The 20,149-nt window shown below is 46.5% G+C and overlaps 1 protein-coding gene across 8 annotated transcripts in view; it reads right to left on the bottom strand.

The window, feature by feature from the left end:
• LOC126100417 (eukaryotic translation initiation factor 4E transporter-like) overlaps nucleotides 1-20,149 on the bottom strand; it is a 274,981-nt gene that overhangs the window by 180,137 nt on the left and 74,695 nt on the right. The window lies entirely within an intron of this gene.

Below are 20,149 nucleotides of genomic sequence, written 5' to 3'. Positions count from 1 at the left end.
GGGGAAAAAAAAAAGAGTGGTATAAAAGGTAGGGAGGGGGGAGGGGGAGGAGAGGAGGAGGAGGAGGAGAACAGTCAGGGCACACATACTGCTGAAACTAAGGCACTGACCAGAAAAAATATGTATATTACAAGGATAATTTCCTTAAAACTTTAGTTACCTGTCTCAAGACACAAAGGGTGATTGGTTGGTTAGTTAGTTGGTTTAAAAGAGGGGGGGGGGGGGGGGGGACAATACTAGAAGGGCATCGGTCCCTTGTTCCTAATGAAACAATGCCACAAGTGGGAGAATAAACTAGACGAGACGTATAACAAAACAGAAAGGAAGGAAAAACCACAAAAACGAAGGAAAGGCAACGAACACTAAAAGGAACAAAAGAGGACAAAAAAACAACCAAGAGACACTAGAAACCGAAGAGAGTAAAACGAAGCAGATTACAGTGGCTGGCCGACCACGAGAATAGAATGGAAAAGCCAGCCACTCTGCAACACATTAAATCCTCCACCCTAAAAGCACTAGGGTGGAGGACACAGAGGGAGAGAGGACATGCGCTAAAACTTAGATCAAATGATAAAACTCACCCTCACGAATAAAACTTAAAACTAAATTAGCCGATGAGACATTGTCAGATAAAATTAGCGGCAAGGAGTCTGGTAACCTAAGCTTTCTTCACTGGGCAGTCAAAGTGGGACAGTGCACCAGAATATGGGCCACTGTCAACTGGGTGACGCACCGACACTGAGGCAGGTCTTCGTGGTGCAAGAGGTACCCGTGGGTTGCCCAGGCGGGACCAATGTGAAGCCGGCAGAGGACAACTGATTCCCTGCGACTAGCCCACATGGAAGACTTCCACACATTCATAGTCTCCTTAATGACACGCAGTTTGTTGTGCATACTGTTATGCCATTCCGTCTCCCAAAACCGAGAAACACTGTGGCGTAATCAGAACCCAGGTCAGGTTTAGAGATGCCCATCTCCAGAAGCAGTTTCCGTGTAGCTGTCAGCAAGTTCGTTGCCTGGGATGCTGACGTGTCCTGGGGTCCACGCAAACACCACCGTACGATGGGACTGGTCCAGGGCATAGATGGACGCCACCGAAGGATAGTGAGGATAGCACTGGTCAATAGCTTGTAGGTTGCTCAAGGAGTCAGTACACAGAAGAAACTGACTCCTCGGGGCATGAACGGGTATACTGAAGTGCAGAAGATATGGCCAGCAGCTCTGCAGTGAATACACTGCAGCCATCGGGCAAGGAATGCTGTTTAATATGGCCTCTGGACAAAGCCAAAGCCAACATTACTGTCAACCACCGAGTCATCAGTGTAAACCACTTCCGAGCCCTGGAATACTTCAAGAACCGAAAGGAAGTGACAGCAGAGAGCCACAGGGTTACCGGAGTCCTTAGGGCCATGTGAAAGGTCCAGGCGAAGCATCAGCCTACAGATACACCATGGAGGTGAACGTGAATGGACCTCGAGGAGAGGTGGTGAAGAAAAGAACTCCAGTTCAGACTGAAGCGATCGCACGTGAGCCGCAAGCATCAGCCCTGACCAAGGCAGTCTATGCAGGAGGTGAACCACTGTGATTGTGAAAAGGAGACAGGAATTAGGATGTTCAGGAGAGCTATGAATGTGTGCAATGTAACTGGTGACTAGTTGTGCACGTATGACTTTCAATGGAGGGACTCCAGCCTCCACTAGTATGCTGGTCACCGGACTCATCCTAAAAGCTCCTGTCACTAGTCAAACTCCGTAATGATGCAATGGGTTGAGCAAATGTAATGCTGAGGGTGCCACCAAATCATAAATTACACTCCCATAGTCAAGGCGGGATTGAACAAGGGCTCTGTAGAGCTGCGACAGCGTGGAGCGATCTGCACACCAGTTGGTGTTGCTCAGGCAGTGGAGGGCACTGAGGTGCTGCCAACACTTCCATTTAAGATGACGAAGGTGAAAAAGCCAAGTCAAACAAGCACCGAAAACCAGACTTAAGAATCGATATGTCTCCACTACAGCGAGTGGATCGTCACTGAGGTAAAGTGCTGGTTCCGGACTCAATACGGAGTCCTGCGGGACCCCATTCTCCTGGATATGGATGGAACTATGGGAAGCACCAACTTTGACACTGAAAATGTGGAGCGACAGAAAGTACTGAATAAATATCTGGAAAAGGCCCCAGAGATCCCACTCGTACAATGTGGTGAGGATATGATGTCGCCAGGTCGTGTCTTACACTTTTCATAAATCAAAGAAAACGGTAACCAGGTGTTGACATCTGGAAAACGCTGTTTTGATGGCAGACTTGAACAACAGAAGATTATCAGTGGTAGAGCGACCCTGGCTGGAGCCAGTAGGCCTTGTGACTCCAGGACCCAACCCAACTTCCCACACACCATACATTCCAGCAGCTTACGAAGAATGTTGGTGAGGCTGATAACTATCCACGTCAACTGGGTTTTTACGGCGTTTGAGCACCGGAATGATGGTGCTCTCCCGCCATTGCGATCTCCGGGTGAAGATGACGAGGATATGTCGCTTGTAGTCAGATGCGAGATGTTTAATCATCTGGCTGTGGATCCCATCAGGCCCAGGAGCTGTGTCGGAGCAATGTGCAAAGGCACTGAGGAGCTCCCACTCTGCAAATAGGGTGTTATAGGATTCACTGTGACGTGTAGTGAATAAGAGGACTTTCCCTTCCAGCCACCGTTTGAGAGTGCGAAAGGCTGGGGAGTAATTCTCTGTCGCAGAGGCTCGAGCAAAAAGTTCAGTAAACTACTCCGCACTCGCGTATGTGTTGGTAGAAAACACACCACCATTTATGATAACACCGCATACACCTGTTGGGGTCTGGTAGCCGAAAAGATGTTTGATCTTTGCCCAGACTTGGGAAGGTGACTTAAGGAGTTTTGGTCTAGATACATCTCGACCACTGGGTTCCAGCTTCCATCGTTTGGTAAGTTGGCGAACATGGGCACGGAGCCATTTAAAGGCTATGAGGTGCTACAGGGAAGGGTGCTGCTTATGCCACTGTAGAGCTTGCCGAAGCTCCTTAATTGCTTCAGCAGCTTCCAGCAACTACAAAGGGACTGCCTTACGCTAGGGGCACCCTAAACAGAGAAAGTTACCTAGTCAGCCTTGTTTAAAGCTCATCTGGACAACCATCCATGGGCCTGAGGCCGGGGAAGTGACAGGAAGATGGGGAAGTGGTCACTACCACACAGGTTGTCATGTGCTCTCCAGTGGATAGATAGGAGAAGTCCTGGACTGCAAATTGATAAAACAATGGCCGGGTAACTACCATGAGCCACATTGAAATGTGTGGTGGCCCAGTATTTAAGAGGCACAGGTTGAACTGAGACAGGAAAGTTTCAATATCTCTGCCTTGGCCAGTAAACATGGTGCCATCCCCACAAGGGGTTATGGGCGTTAAAGTCTCCCAGAAGTAGGAAAGGTTTAGGAAGTTATCAATCATGGCAGATAATACATTCAGGGGTACTACACCATCTGGAGGAAGATATACATTGCAGACAGTTATTTCTTGTGTCATCCTTACTCTGACAGCCACAGCTTCAAGAGGGGGTTTGAAGGGACACAGTGTCACTACAGATTGAGTTTAGGACATAAACGACACTAACTCCACTTGACACTATTATAGTTGCCACGGTTATTGTAATATCCCCTATAGCCATGGAGGGCACGGGTCCGCATTGCCGGGAACAAGGTTTCCTGGAGGGCAATGCAAGTAGCAGGTGTAAAGATTAACAGTTGCCGTAGCTCAGACAGTTGGTGGCAAAACTGCCGCAATTCCACTGGAGGATGACATTGTCAGACTGGGAAGGCATGGAACTTTCAATGAGGCAGTTTACGCCTCAGTCATCTGCTGCCATTGACTTATTGCCCGAGGAGTCTGTATCCATTGTGTCTGAGGGTCTGGCGAGATCTACGTCCTCAGTGGATGCCAAAATCTACCCCCCCTCCCTCCATCATCAGAAGCAGAGCTTGTAGGTAGTGGTAGTGTGGGTGCCACCGCAATTTCCTTGGTCTTAGGGGTCTTCTTTTTGTATTTCTCTCACTGCTCCTTGGGTTCCCCTGGTTGGGAGGACTTTACTGGCTCAGTCTCAGGAACTGAGGATGATCGTGAAGTCCTACGTCCAGCTGCTTTTGGCCACTTCAGCCACTGGCTGTTATCTTTCCCACTAGCAGAAATCTTGGAAGGAAGTGACCCAAGGGACCCCTTCCTAGCGAGAGAAGTCAAAGACTTACGCTTCTCCGGCTTAGAAGTGGGGCGGACATCCTCCAATGGTTGGAAGGGGAGGGTTGCTCCCAAAGTAGGTGGTGCGGCAGAAACAGGGAGGGAAACACCCCCCACCATCAAGGGGGCAGGTGTAGTCTTCTGGCTCAGAGGTGACTTGGGTTAGTGGAGCTGATTGTGGCAGAACTGTTGTAGCGGCCGCGTAAGACAATCTCATGCGTACAGGACGTAGGTGTTCAAATGTTCTCTTAGCCACAGTGTAGGTCAGTCAGTCAAGGGTCTTGTACTCCATGATTTTCCATTCTTTCTGGAGAATCCTGCAGTCTGGCGAGCAAGGCGAACAGTGCTCTACACAGTTGACACAGATGGGAGGCAGGGCACATGGAGTATTGGGATGTGATGGGCGTCCGCAATCCTGACATGTGATGCTGGAAGTATAGCCAGACGACATATGGCCGAACTTCCAGCACTTAAAGCACTGAATCGGGGGAGGGATACAGGGCTTTACATCACAGCAGTAGATCACCTTGACCTTCTCAGGCAATGTGTCACCCCTGAAGGCCAAGATGAAGGCACCAGTGGCAACCTGATTATCCCTCAGACCCCGATGGACACACCGAACTAAATGTACACCTCGCTGCTCTAAACTGGCACACAGCTCATCGTCAGACTGCAAAAGAAGGTCCCTGTGAAATATGATACCCTGGACCATATTTAAGCTCTTATGGGGCGTGATGGTTACAGAACATCCCCCAGCTTGTCACAAGTGAGTAAAGCCCGTGACTGGGCAGAGGATGCTGTTTTGATCAAGACTGACCCAGATCGCATTTTGGGCAAGCCCTCCACCTCCCCAAACTTGTCCTCTAAATGCTCAACAAAAAACATACAAGGTACCGGGGCGAATAAGGTCTGCTTCCATCCTTAGCCTGACATTCCTCCCATGGTGTGGCCAGGGAGGGGAACGATTTCAGGTCTTAGTTCTGTGTGTTGAATTGAGCTCGTGTACGCTTAGAGACTACTGGTGTTTCACAACAAGCAAAAGATGATTGCCTATGCTTCATTGCGTGTCATCCGCCCTGATGCCACCCACTCTGACCAGCGGCCCTCTCCACCAGCACCACCCAGCCGCAGCAAAGGCCACCTGGCACGATGGCCATTGCGGGAGTCCTGATGCCCCAGGGGGATGGGCATCTACCACTTGGCATATGTGGGTGCATGCATCAGTAGAGTGATCCCTGTGTGGTCAAGGGGCTACAACCAACAGGGTACATGTCAGCCCCACCTCAATGGACTGGCTACCGTGCTGGATATCAGGTGCAAAGAACTGCATGGTTATCGTCGACACAGAGAGTGACGCTACATAGTGCATGGGGGAAACCGCACTCAGTAAGGTGTCCTCGCCCAAGAGACGGAGAATGAGCGGGACTTAAATGCGACAACGAGAAAGTGGGCTACAGATCTCAATGCATGATGGACACGATGCACCATGTAAGGCGCCCTTCCCCAATTGGTTCACTCTTCAGGAAAATTGTGAAGAATGGAGCTCAAACCCTACAGGGGACCATCACATAAAGGCCATAACATGTGAAACTCCTTTTAGTCACCTCTTACGACAGGCAGGAATATCTCGGGCCTATTCTTACCCCCAGACCCCCAGGGGGCCACAGAGGGTGAACACAATACAAAATCCAGAACGAAATTTTCACTCTGTAGCACAGTGTGCGCTGATACGAACTTCCTGGGAGATTACAACTGTGTGCCAAAACGAGACGAACTCTGGGCCTTTGCCTTCCGTGGGCAAGTGCTCTACCATCTGAGGTAGAAGGTTCGCAGGAGAGCTTCTGTGAAGTTTGGAAGGTAGGAGACAAGGTAATGGCGGAAGTAAAGCTGTGAGGATGGGGCTGCGAGTCGTGCTTGGATAGCTCAGTAGAGCACTTGCCTGCGAAACGCAAAGGTCCAGAGTTCGATCTCTGTCCGGCACACAGTTTTAATCTGCCAGGTAGTTTCGCAACATAAAATATTTACTGGTTATTGTAAACAGTAAATGAACTTAAAAATGCTTGTTACTTGATTACATTTACTGTTCAACACTGATAGCAAGAATGTTACTTGAAGTTAGTCATTAAATACAAGTAGTTATTTTATTCATTAGGCACTGAATTCTTTTAATGACTGAACAATAAATTTATAAACAACACTGTCTCATACCATTCATGTATGAAATTAGGACAGAGAGACTAAATTATTATTCTAATATGAGATACATTATATTTATGACATACAAAATAATAATTTTAAACAAAAGTAACCATAAACACTGCAAATAACCTAGTTCAACACTAATACTACAATTTAAAATCCTCACTTGAAAATTAATTTTGCGGTAAGTCTAACGTCGAGTATAAATTTCAACAATGTAAAATATTGTACATGTGCAAATGCTAGAACTATAGTAACAAATGAAGAGCATGTTTCTTCAAAATACTATTCCGCTAAGAATGGCAACTTTCAAGAATTTTATTTGCATTGTAAGTTACTATGAAACAGAGCCTATTACTATTGTGTACATTTAATTATGGACAGTGAGTGGATGCAATTTGCTGTTGCGATTCTTGGTAAGAGGTACCACGTGCTGCTCCCATTTTTCATATGCAATTTAAGACACACACACATAATAATCTCAAAAATATACGTGGAAAATACTCTATTATGTGACAGTTTTTCTGGATTTATGGTATCTGAGTTTTAGTTATTTATAATGAAAAGTGAATTTAGGGAGGCACTAAAACTGTTCTTAACTAATGGCTTAACAATAATCAATGCTGACACACTGATTCCAGATATGGTCTGAAAACTGGGCAGTTCATCATTGCAACTTCCTGCTAAACTAAACTATACAGGACTACAGATGCTAGTGTTCTCTTGTTGACAGTTATCGAACCATGGTATATAGGCACAGCTGCAACAGTGACACCACTTCTCTAGCTCTCCAAAATCTTGAGAAGCATGCTGGTACACCTAGCTGAATTAGCACTCCAAGAGATTATTTTTATAGCAATGCACACTTTGTGATAGTGTGAAGACAGTGTGGCTAAACCCATTCTGCCTAAGGTTGTTTCCTTCAGCAGCATCGCACAGCAGTAGGCGCGGGAGAGCTTCAGTAGAATTTGGCATTTAGGGAAGAGGTAAAAATAGAACTCATGTTGTGAATTTATATCAAGTTTTGTCTGGCTGGCTGCCTCATAAGCTGCTTTGCTTCAAATGGAAAGTAGTCAACTACAAGGCTGACAGCATTTTCTATGGGTACAAAGTTTTATCAGCTGCAATCTCCCCTTCCCCACTGTACATACACAACCAGCATGTTCCCAAAAGTCTTAAAATTAAACCATTACAATCACAGTTCAGTGAAGTTAATTTCTGAATGTGTGGGAGTTTATTTACTCACTAAATGTAACCCTTCGCAGCCGCTGTGGGCGGGTGCGTGCTCGACGGCGGTACCCTTTTTGATTTGTGGGCAAGCCCGCAGCACCCATTGTTGCATTTGGGGACTGGGGAGAAGATGTGCGTGCTCTCCGTCGTCTCCTCCTCCTCCTCCGTGGCTGTTGCTGTTGCAACTGCTCGTCCTTTTCTGGAATGCCCGTAGGGCCAGTATCCGAGAAAGCAGCAGAGATAGTGCCACGCTGTTGGCGAGGTCGAGGACGCGATCTGGGTCTCGCTCTGCGAATTGACCCCACACCACTGCCACCCCCTGTGGCTCCTATCCCTGTGCCTAGTGGCATTGTCATCACTACCACGCTAGCCATTGCCCTGCACAGCTAACACTGTATCACACCTGTGTGTTGCACCATCAGAATTAGATACCAAAAATGTGTTTCATATGCCTTACGTGCTTCTGAGATGTCAATGCCAATATTATCGAATAGTACGCAACAAAGTCAATAAAATACACTATGGAAAAAATGATTAAGGTACGGGAAGCATTAAATTTCTACAAAGTAAAATTGGAAAACCACACAAACAAAAATGTGAATTTCGCACATGAAACCTTCATGTATGACAGAGTGGATGTTTATCAGTTTTTCTGCTAGGCAATTACAGGGTCTGTCATGGAAGATGGCCAGGAGGGGTGCATGGATCGTGCGGAGTGTTTACCGATTGTCACTATGCTTAGTTCTCTGACACCAATACTTTGTACATGCCCTACGTTGTGTGAACGTGTGTATGGGTGTTTTCTTTTGAGTTTCTTTGTCAAGTTTAATTTGCTTCAAATATTGTTGCTAGACATCATTAGTGTGACTGCGTTGAGTCTGGGGCTCTCCCTGCCTGCAAGCTTGTGCGTCCAGTCCTCAGACAGCAACACCATGAACTTTTCTTCTATACTGTGAGACAGTGTTCAGGTGTTTTGTTTTGAGTTTGCTGTGGAGACGCCATTCAGTATGGTACACACTAAGGATCAATGAGTGTTTCTTGCGTTTAACTATGCAAAAACAGAATCTCATGTGGAATGTCTGCTTGAATTTTATATGAAAATTTCCTGATGTGCATATTCCCAATTATTCAATGATATGCAGATTAGTCAAGAAATTTCAAGAGTCTGGATCTGTGCTACACGAACAAAGGTCTGGAGAACCTACTGGTTTTACTGAAAATAAATTCAGCAAGATAGGGGAGGCCTTGGAAATAAGTCCAAGAAAATCTGTGCCGTTTGAAACTTCAGACTGGTGTGTCAAGAACATCTGCTCTCACAGCTGTGCACAAACTGAAATCGAAACCATACAAAATAGCTGTTGTAAATCAACTGAGGAACTCTGATACTGTTGCTCGACATCGTTATTGCAACTAGCTGTTACAATCGGTGCATGATGGAGAAGGTGACCCCGAGATAGTTTTATTTCCACATCAGCGTGGCCGCATTTGTCAGGGTACGTAAATTCTCAGATCAATCAATGTTGCAGCTCCAAAAATGAATTACATCAACAACCTCTGCATGATGTGAATACAGGAGCGTGGTGTGCAATTATTGGGCCAATCCTTTTCCACAAAAGGATACTTTCTGACAGGTATGTGAACAATATACTGCATCCTTTTTTTCGCCCACTACCACCTAATGGAAAGGTGTACAATTATCTGATTCAGGACAATGTGAGACCACACACCTGCCTACCATTCTATGAGAGCAATATGAAGTGTTTTTGAAGACTTACCTCCATTCTCTAGATCTAAACCCATGTCATTTTTACCTTTGAGGAATGTTAAAAACAAGGTATATGCCACCAATCCCCACATGCTTAAAGAGTTGGAAGACGGGGTTTGGCTAGTCATTTCCCAGAATTCGGCAGCTGAAATTCGTCTAGTGTTTGCTAGAATGTTTAGGAGATGTCAGGCTGCTCTCATCACAGAGGGAATCATTTCGAGCACCTACTGTAAATAAAGGTAAGCTTAACTTAGTAAGATGACAACATATTATTTATGTGTAACTCTGTGGAAGTGAGCACACGGACGATGACTGGCAGATTAGATCTGAGAGTTGGGTGCAGCAGCAGCAGCAGCAGCCAGCAGAGGCTGTCTTGCTAAACCCATGGACTATTCCTGGGCGTCTTTAGTGAGACATTCTGTACATATCAATTTCCTCCAAGAAGGTACCACACCTCATTATTTTATCAGTTAACCAGGAAAAATGAGAACTGGAATTTTAATGTACTTTTGAAATACCCTTAGAATGATAGCACCACTAAATTATGAAATTATGTTAAGTGAGGTCCATGGCTTACAGTCAGCAGGAAGTTTTTTTTATCTTCAATATCTTGAGCTACACTACAAACTTATTTTCTACAATGAATATTACACCCATTTTCAACAGCTATAGTAAACAGAAAATAGATCTTTTATTTTCATTTTCTATGCAGTAGAAAGTTTACTTAACAGTGAAACATATTTTGTACAGAATAAAACAAGAGTAATAGCATGTAGTAAAGTTAAACCTGGTGATGCTCAAAGCATTAAGTTGGGGAACAAAACATTATTTGGATAGCAAAAATAACTGACAATGGTAGATGATGATGATGATGATTGGTTTGTGGGGCGCTCAACTGCGTGGTTATCAGCGCCCGTACAATTACCCAATCTTTGCTCAGTCCAATTTCGCCACTTTCCTGGATGATGATGAAATGATGAGGACAACACAAACACCCAGTCATCTCGAGGAAGGTGAAAATCCCTGACCCCGCCGGGAATCGAACCCGGGACCCCGTGCTCGGGAAGCGAGAACGCTACCGCGAGACCACGAGCGGCGGACAACACAATGGTAGAGGTATAGAGGATAGAAAATGCAGACTGGCAATGGCAAAGAAATCTCTTCTGAGAAACAGAAATATTATAACACGCAAATTTGAATACTAGGATGTATCTTAACTGCTTGTCTGCATAGTAGCCTTATTCTGAAGTCAAACACCAACGAACAGCACAGACAAGAAAAAATTAAAAATTTTTGAAATGTAGTGTTACAGAAAAGCACTGCAGATCATATGATTAGATCACATAACCAATGAAGAAGTACTGAATCATATTGGGGTGGAAAGATTTTTTACTATGCACCTTTACTAAAAGAAGGAATCTGTTGATAGCACACGTTGAGAGACCAAAGAATCATCACTTTTGCACTGGAGAAAATTGGTGATTATTTTGGATGTGGGGCACTCGACAGCATAATCATCAGCATTCTGACAAAGAGTCAGCAGGTCATTCTCATGGGGGACGGGGTAGGAAGGGGGAATAGGGAGTGAGGTCTGTCCACACAGGTGGAGTTGTTTATAATTCATTAAAGTCCACCTCGTATCATAAGCGCTTTACAGATGGGACCCGACAGTTCACAAAATTTCAAAACTTAGCTGAAGCTGGTGTCAGTGTGCAAGGATGGAGGGCGGATTTCCTACCAAACCAAGGGCTGCCCTGGTGTTAGTACATAAAACACACATTGCCAAAATAGGCTGAACCAAAAGTGACACACTACAAATGCACAGCCTGGTGAGAAGCACCTCCTGCCATAAATTCTGCAGTGTTAACCGAGTCCTTAGGACCACATGGATGGTCCACGCGAAGCTTTGGCCTAGATGTACACCACGCAGGTGTAAATGAATGGACTTAAAGTATAGGTGGTAAAGGCAAGGACTCCACTTCAGACAGAAGAGATCGGACACAAACCGCAATCAGAAGCCCTAACCTGGGCCTCAGATACAGGAGATGAACCGCCTTGGATGGAAAGAGGAGACGGTAATTCGGGTGCTCAGGAGAACTAAAAATGTGTGCAACGTAACTGGCAAGCAGTTGTGCACGCCTAAACTTCAATGGAGGGACTCTGGCCTCCACCAGGACGCTGGTCACCAGACTCGTCCTAAAAGCTCCCGTTGCCAGTCGACTGCTCTGTGGTGCACTCGGTTGAGCAAACGCAACGCTGAGGGCGACGCCGAACCATAACCAGACTCCCGTAGTTAAGGCGGGATTGAACAAGGGCTCTGTAGAGCTGCTGCACCATAGAGCGATCTGCACCCCAGTTGGTGTTGCTCAGGCAGCAGAGGGCATTGAGGTGCTGCCAGCACTTCCACTTCAGCTTACGAAGATGAGGAAGCCACGTCAATCGGGCGTCAAAAACCAGTCCTAAGAATTGACGAGTCTCCACTGCAGTGAGCTGATCGACATTAAGGTAAAGTTCTGGTTCCAGATAAATGGTACGACACCAACAGAAGTGCACGACATGACTTTGCGACTGAAAACAAAGCTGTGGGATAGAGCCCATGACAGTGCGTTGTGGATGGCTCCCTATAGGTGCCGCTCGGCAACACCAGTACTGGAGGAGCAGTACGAAATGCAGAAGTTGTCTGCATAAAGAGAAGGTGAGATAGCCCGACAGTTGCTGCTACACAATGTCCACTACTAACGGAGAGACACTCAATACAGAGATCTGCAGGACCCCATTCTCCTGGATATGGGGGAACTGTGGGAGGCCCCAACTTGAACACAGAAAGCAGATAGCAAAAGGAAATTTTGGATAAAAATCGGGAGCGGGCCTTGGAAACCCCATTCATATAATGTGGCAAGGATATGATGTCGCCAGGTAGTGCCTTAAGCTTTTTGTAAATCAAAAAAGACGGCAACCGGGTTTTGGTGTCTGGAAAAGGCTGTTTGTATGGCGCACTTGAGGGAAACTAGGTTATCAGTGGTACAGTGACCCTATCGGAAACCGCCCTGGCATAGAGCAAGTAGGCCATGTGACTCCAGGACCCAACACCGCTGACTTACCATACGTTCTAACAGCTTACAGAGAACATTGGTGAGGCTGATGGGCCGATAGCTATCCACATCAAGTGGGTTATTAAGCGGTTTGAGCACTGGAATGACGGTGCTCTCCCGGCATTGCGACGGGAAGACGCCATCGCACCAGATTCGGTTGTAGATGACTAGGAGATGTTGCTTGTAATCCAATGAGATAGGTTTGATCATCTGACTGTGGATCCTATCTGGCCCAGGAGCTGTGTCAGGGTAATGTGCAAGAACGCTGAGCAGCTCCCACTCTGTAAGTGGAGCATTATAGGGTTCATTGTGAAGTTCAGTAAACGAGAGGGCTTTCCTTTTCATCCACTGTTTGAGCATGCAAAATGCTGGGGAACAATTCTCCGATGCGGAGGCACGAGCATAGAACTCAGCGAAGAGCTTGGCAATTGCATTTGCGTTGGTAGATAACACGCCATTGATGTTAATGCCAGTAACACCTGTCAGGCTCTGGTACCCACAAACAAGTCTGATCTTCATCCAGACTTGGGAAGGTGACGTATGGCACCCAATGGTCGAGACTTAACTCGACCGACACTCCTGTTTCCGTCTTTTTTTATAAGCTGGCGAATGCGGGCACGCAGCTGTTTAAAAGTTATTAGGTGCTCTATGGACTGACTTGCTGGAGGCACCCTAAAGAACAAGGGTGCACGTTTTCTGCTGCAGAAACGATCGTTCTAGTGACCTGGTGAACTAACACATCAATGGTACCTTGTGGGGGAGATTCTACGGTGACAGCAGAGGTGAAAGCTTCCCAGTCTCCCTTGGTTAAAGCCCATTCTCTGGTAGACGTCCAGGGGAATGGCACTGGGGGAGTGACAGGAAGCTGGGAAAGTGGTCACTACCACACAAGTCATTGTGGGCTCTCCAGTGGACAGATGGGAGAAGTCAAGTAGCTGCCATGAGCCACACTGAAATCTGTGGAGGCCCCAGTATTCAAGAGACAGTGGTAGAGTTGAGACAGGAAAGTTTCAACATCTCTACCTCGGCGAGTAAGCACAGTGCCACCCCAAAAGTGGTTATGGGCATTAAAATCTCCCCCGCAGCCAATATGTTCAGGGGTACTGCATAATCTGGAGGAAGACACACATTGCAGACAGTTACTTCCTGCGCTGTCCTTATCCTGACAGCCACAGCTTCACGAGGGGTTTGAAGGGACACAGGTTCACTCCATATTGAGTTCAGGACAGGCACAAACTCCACCTGATGCACTACTACAGTCTCTACAGTTCTTGTAATATTCCCATAGCCGCCGAGGGCAGGGGTCCGCATTGCCGGGAACCAGGTTTCCTGAAGGGCAATGCAGAAAGCAGGTGTAAAGCTTAAAAGCTGCTATAGCTCGGCCAGGTGGTGGAAAAAACCACAGCAATCCCACTGGAGGATGACGTTATCGCGAGGTTGGGAAGGCACGAAGCATGCAAGGAGGCAGGTTACACCTCAGGGTCACCTGCTGCCACCGAATGAGTACTTGTACCCATTCCTATTGTAGATGAGGCATCAGTGACATCCAGGTCCTCAGGGGAGGCTAAGATCTCTGCCTCATGCACAGGTGCAGAATTCATTGGGAGTGGTGATGCTGGGGTCACCAAAGAGTTTTTTCTTGGCAGGCTTCTTTGTTTGCTTGCTCTCTTGCTTCTCTTTAGGGGCTTACTGAGAGGACTTCTCTGAAGTAGCTTCAAGCACGGAGGAAGACCATGAAGCTCTTCGTCCGGCAACTTTCAGCTCCTTTAGCCACAGGCAAGTGTGCGCTGTGGCATTAGCGGAGACATTGCGGGAGAGGGTCCCAAGGGACCCCTTCCGCACAAGAGGAGCCGGAGGAGGCTCTTGCTTCTCCAGCTGTGGAGAGGGGACCGATGTACCCTGTGTTTGGGGGGCCTTGCTCCTGAAGTAGGTACTTTGGGAACAATGGAGGGAGATTTTCCCCCCCAACCAAGAAGGAGGCGGATGTATTCTGGAGGCTTCGAGGACCCACTGTTCGTGGCACAGAGTGCGGTACGACTGGTACTTGTGATGGCTGCAGCGTATGTGGACGTCAACCGAACGAGGTGTAATCTTTCAAGTTTATGTTTAGCCTCTTGGTCTGTAAACCGGTCCAGGGTCTTTTACTCCACAATTTTCCACTCCTCTTGGAGTACGGTGCAATCCGGCGAGCAGGGGGAGTTCTGCTCTCCGCAGTTTATATAAGTGGGAGGAGGTGCACAGGGAGTATCTGGATGCAGTGGACATCCGCAGTCTCGACATGTGGCGCTGGAAGTGCAGCGGGAAGACATGTACCCGAATTTCCAGCACTTAAAGCACCACATATGGGAAGGGACATACGATTTAACGTCACAGCAGTAAACCATCACTTTGACCTTTTCAGGCAATGAATCACCCTCAAAGGCCAAGATGAAGGCACCAGTAGCAACCCTGTTGTCTTTGGGTCCCCTGTGACGCACCAGATGAAATGAACATCCCGCCATTCTAGAATGGTGCGGAGCTGATCATCAGACTGCAAGAGGAGGTCACGATGGAAAATAATCCCCTGGACCACATTGAGGCTTTTATAGGGAGTGACGGAAACAGGAATATCACCCAGCCAGTCACAAGTGAGTAATGCCCGGGATTGTGCTGGGGGTGCTGTCTGAATCAGGACTGAACCGCTTCTAATCTTGGACAGCACTGTCACTTCCCCGAACTTATCCTCGGGATGTTCAACAAAAAATTGAAGCTTCATAGGTTGGAAGAGTCCCTGTCCTTTCTGCTACAGACTAAATACCGAGGCAAATATGGAGCTCTTCTTTCTGTAGCCCAAAGTTCCTCCCATGGTGCAGCGAGGGAGAGAAATTATTTAGGGTCATATCTGTCAGCAATGTACTTGATCTTGCCCTTCTTAGAGACTGCTGATGCTGTACCGTCACCAGCAAGAAATGACAGTCTGCTTCATTGTGGGTCATCTGCCCTGATGCCACCCACTCCGATCATGGGCTCTCACCACGGGCACCACCCAGCCACAGCAAAGGCCACCTGGCATGATGGCCGTTGCCAGGAGTCCTGATTCCCCAGAAAGACAGGCATCTACTCCTTGGCATACATGGGGAGTTCACAGCTCGGGCATCAGCAGTGCAATCCCTGTGTTGTCAGAGGGCTACCACCAAGGTACGTGACAGCCCCACCACAATGGACTGGCTACGGTGCTGGATACTGGGCGCAGAGAAATCCAATATTCTCATGGGGGCAACAGAGGACAGGAGACAACGGAAGAAGATGACATACCCCAGAAACTGTCCTCACACAAATAGTTGAATTGCAGGTGGAGATGCAAAGCCATGACAAGAAGTCCAGGAGATTGAATCTAAGGGCACTATGGATAACTCTAGCACCACGTAAGGCATCCTTTCCCATATGGCCCACACTTAGGTAGAATTTGGAAACTGGCAGGTCAAACCATAAAATGTGACATGAACTTACAGGTCCAAAAAGTGAGAGACTCCTTTTAGTCATCTTATGACATGCAGGGATAGCTCGGGCCTATTCTAACCCCTGGACCCACAGGGGGTGTGAAGCTTTTGAATCCACTCCATGGTCACCATAGCGCCATAACTCCACAGCATAACTTGGTAACTGCTCTGGAAGGCACTTCTTGAAAATCCTATCAGGGAAAACAACTGAGGGCATTGCATTGCTGAAATCTATCCATATAAACAACAGAACTGTGGTATATACTTATAACTGAAGGCAACTGTTGTAAAAAGAATCTGGAGTACAAGTTTTCTTGTACTGCATCAAGCTTAAAATCACTTTGGGCCTCTGAAGACACTAAGGCAGCAATCTGTTCCATCACTGGTTGTTTATTTGTAGGCTTGACATACCCAGATCTGCGAGACCACAGGCATCATATTTACCAATGGCTTCCTGAACAGCCACTAAGAGTTGGGTTGTTTACTCCACAAAATGCCAACAACTGAGGCAGCAGTGACTCACTGTTATTACGATCATAGAGGTCTATGTTTTTCCTTTGGTGATGTGCACAATTTTACATATCTGTATATTTAAAGCAAGTTGCTGGTCTTTGCACCTCTCTGAAATCTTATCAGATATGAATATTTATGCAGCTTCTTACAGACAGTACTTCATTATAGATGACTCCACCTGCAAAAAGTCTGATGTTACTATCAATATTGATGATGGCTGGTCAGGAAGACCAGTCAATATCCAAATCCCATCATGGTGTACAGAAGAGCATATTATCTTGGGCTAGGAAATATGGTCTGATCTGTAAATAACACATCTTTCAGGTGTGGGAACAAGGTTAATTTAGAGTAAAAATGTACACGCAAAAGGTGTGCATTGTGGACTCCAGTGGCTGAAAACTGTGACAAGCACAGTTGAAATTAACAAAAATTGTCTTCAAGTGAGAACCTAAAATCAGGTTTATTGGTCCTAGTTTCAGCTTCCTCATGGTCAACAGTGGTTGCCTTATTGTGCAATTGGAGGAAAAGTAGGAGATCAATAAGTCATCCACATACGAACTTTTAACTGAGATTCTGACTGCAGAGGAGATATTTATAGTGCTTGTGAACAGCATGACAGTACACTGCCTTGGATAATACCATTGCCCTGAACAAAACTATCAAGACGAGGAATTGAACTTAATGGTGAGATAGCTCCACACAGTCCAAATTCATGAAATTTGTGAAAGATGTTTTATCTGCAAGTGGTGATGTATGCTGTTTCAAGATCTAAAAACACATTAAGAAGAATCCTGTATAGCCAGTTCAAGTAGAATTAACTTGTCAAGGGCAGAATGGTAACACCTGAAATTTCACTGGGAATGGTACAGATAACCCCTGGATTCAAGGAGTCAGGCAAGGTAGCAGTTGAACATGTGCTCGAGAGTCCTACACTACAGCTGGTAAGGGCTGGCACTACGCTTGCTTGGTTTTCATAAGTTAATATTTATTTATTGCTTGCTTGCTTCCTTCCTTCCTTCCAAGAGACAGAGTATTGCCCATCAAACCCAATCTGAGTGAAACAAGATACAAGGTCATCTTTGGCTCTAGAGCACAGATGGAGCGTAGCATAATGAATCTGATCTGGTACTGTAGCAGTGATTCTGGTTGCAGACAGACAATTGCAGTTTTCATATAGAGACTGGAGAAGCAGCAGAGCCACCTTGTCTCCAGAGTCTTACAGAACATATGAAACTTGAGATGTCGACCCAGATGATGCAGTGGTGGTAAGAAAGTGTTCAGCCTAGGACTGAGCCATGTCTAGGCATGTGTACCTGGACTCCAGTTCTCAACTAGGCCTTAAGGGGATGTGTTGCCCTTTCCTCTGCCTTACCCCCCAAACTTGGGCAATGTAATTGGTCAGATTTATAGTTTTGTTTGGTTTCGTTTTGCTTTAGGTCACAAAAACAACTAGGGTCACACATGACCAAATCAAAACTACAGAACACCAAGGCAGACAGGAGTTAAAAACGACTATATGTCAGACCCAACTGACATAATAGACAGCTAAAAACAGGCACGTAGAAAAAGGGCTAAAGAGACACCTTACGGAAACGGAGGTCCAAAACTAAAAATTAAATGGCCTTTGCCATATTACTTTGGCAGATAAAAAAGTAAGATGCGGTCAACAACCCACGCGTCATTTGCTAAAACAGCCGATAACTGACGGCAAACACAAACAGGAACGTAAAAGGTTAAAAAATGGACATTCCATCAGGAAGTGGCAGATAGTTAAAACTTGAGTGCAATGGATATGAAGTGATGGGGTAGAGTCACTTAGCAAATGGTGATGGCCAGAAAGGTAGTGCCCAATACGCAGCCGAGTTAAAATAACCTCCTCCCGGCAGGAGGACCGAGAGGAGGTTGTACAAGCTGCTGGGAGAGGCTTAATAAGCCGGAGCTTATTCCCATGAAGGGAGGGCCATTGGCGATGCCAAAGGGACTCTACCTTCTGACAGATGACAGCACATATCATCGGAGGTACTTGCAGGCTGAGGTACGAGGACTGCAGCTTTAGGAGCAGCATCAGCAGCCTCATTTCCTGGCAGACCGACATGACCAGGAACCCACAGAAACATCACACTGGCTCCACCATGAGTGAGCAGCTGACAGTTTTCCTGGGCCCACTGCACTACGGGGCGGGCAGTGTATAGCGCACATAGACTGAAGGGAACTGAGTGAGTCTGAGCAGAGGACACAATTGAAAAGGCTGTGTCCCCAGATGTACTCTGTGGCCTGATACAAGGCGAAGAGCTCGGCTGTAAATACTGAAGAGTGTGCCGGAAGCCGATATTGAAAGACACAGGTGCCAATGACAAAGGCACACCCGACCCCACAGTCAGTCCGAGAGCCATCAGTGGATACAAAGGTACTATCGCAAAGTTCCATGCGAAGATTGTGAAACTGAAGGCGACAGACCGAGGCAGGAGTAGTGTCCTTAGGAACCAAATGTAGGCCAAGGTTAACACTGGCTGCTCCATGAAGCCAAGGCGGTGAAGGGTTCACATCCACTGCAAAAGGTTAAGGTAGTGTGAAATTAAGCCACCGTAGGAAGTGCCAAAAGCAGACCCCAAGGGGTAACAGAAGAAGGACGAGCACCATACTGACGATCAAAGGAATCATCAAAGGAATCATCAAAGAAGGAGGTATAGGATGGGTGGCCATGCATGGCAGACAAATGGCATGCACACCTGCTGAGGAGAAAGTCACGGCGGGAGGACGGGTAGTTCAGCAGCTTCACCATGCAAACACTCAACCAGGGTAGTGTAAAAGGCACCCATGGCCAAATGTATGCCACGATGGTGGATAGTGTTGAGATGGCGTAAGAGTGATGGATGTGCAGACACACAAACAAAGCACCCATATTCCAGTTTCGAACAGACAAGGGACGAACGGAGGATGATGATTCAACCAGCACCCCTCTCAGGTTCATGGAACCCAAGAATTCTTCTGTTCTTTTATCACTCCCATCACTTCTAATCTTGCAGACCTGAAGGCACAGAGTGTCTGTAGTTGGGTGGTGTCTGAATTGCAATTAAGCTGTGTACCTGGCCCTGATTGGAGAGAGAGAGAGAGAGAGAGAGAGAGAGAGAGAGAGAGAGAGAGAGAGAGAGTCTTGATTCTACTATGGGAACGGCAGTCTTCTTTTGTTTTGTTTTAGGGTGCAAAATCACATACACCCACATCAGAACCTTAGAACACTAGTGTGAAAAGGACTTAAAAATGACTACACATTAAGCCCAATTGAGGGGAGGGAAGTGCTAAGAACAAGCATTTTCTTTTGGGGAAAAGTCCATAAAATATGTCGTGGAGACAATGGAGGTTTGGAACTGAAGATTAATGTCCTTCACCATATTGCTACAATGGATAAAAAGTAAAATGTGGGCACAGCCCATGTGCTGTTCGCTAAAGTGGCTAACAACTCAGACAGCCAACGTACATTTGAACGCAAGTGGTTAAAGAAAGGGCATTCAGCCAGGAAATTGCGAACTGGCAAAGGTTGATGACAATGAGCACAAAGTGGTGGGAGATCACTACTTAACATATGGCATTCGCTAAAAATACAATTCCCAACACACATC

Source organism: Schistocerca cancellata, chromosome 9 (assembly GCF_023864275.1).
Source record: "Schistocerca cancellata isolate TAMUIC-IGC-003103 chromosome 9, iqSchCanc2.1, whole genome shotgun sequence".
Lineage (NCBI taxonomy): Eukaryota > Metazoa > Arthropoda > Insecta > Orthoptera > Acrididae > Schistocerca > Schistocerca cancellata.
Note: the sequence above shows the minus strand (reverse complement) of the source record. Positions and strands in the feature narration are given on the sequence as shown.